Raw genomic sequence first — 322 nt, 5'->3', positions numbered from 1 at the left:
ATTATTATTTCCTATAAACACTAATAACGGCAATTCGGTCTTAGTATTCCAGTTTATATATACTATACGTGTCAAATTTTCGACTACATACTTGATGGTCGATGTGTCCTGCAGAAAACCAACATGCTAACTGACCGAATTTTTCGCCTTATATACTTCTTTAAAGCCATCTAGTGGCCGCTGTGCCCTCTAGTACCATGCACAAATGTATTTGCACACTTGTCACGAATTTCCCTATAAGCTGTTTCAAGATTTTATTGGACTATATTCTAAGGCAATTAGCACCTTTTCAGATATGTTTCTTTAAAATCCAAACACCAGT

The 322-nt window shown here is 35.7% G+C and overlaps 1 protein-coding gene and 1 pseudogene across 1 annotated transcript in view; both read right to left on the bottom strand.

Annotated features, from left to right (window-relative positions):
* Positions 1–120, bottom strand: part of LOC119588918 — a 4,621-nt gene extending 4,501 nt beyond the window's left edge. The window contains exon 1 of the mRNA XM_037937536.1: positions 92–120. The gene's annotated coding sequence lies outside the window, so the exon portion shown is untranslated. The remainder of the gene's footprint in view (positions 1–91) is intronic.
* Positions 121–170: 50 nt separating this feature from the next.
* The window catches only part of LOC119588917, a 4,126-nt pseudogene continuing 3,974 nt past the window's right edge, over positions 171–322 (bottom strand).

The sequence above is a fragment of the Penaeus monodon genome, chromosome 24, assembly GCF_015228065.2.
Source record: "Penaeus monodon isolate SGIC_2016 chromosome 24, NSTDA_Pmon_1, whole genome shotgun sequence".
Lineage (NCBI taxonomy): Eukaryota > Metazoa > Arthropoda > Malacostraca > Decapoda > Penaeidae > Penaeus > Penaeus monodon.
This window is presented reverse-complemented; position numbering and strand designations above follow the sequence as displayed.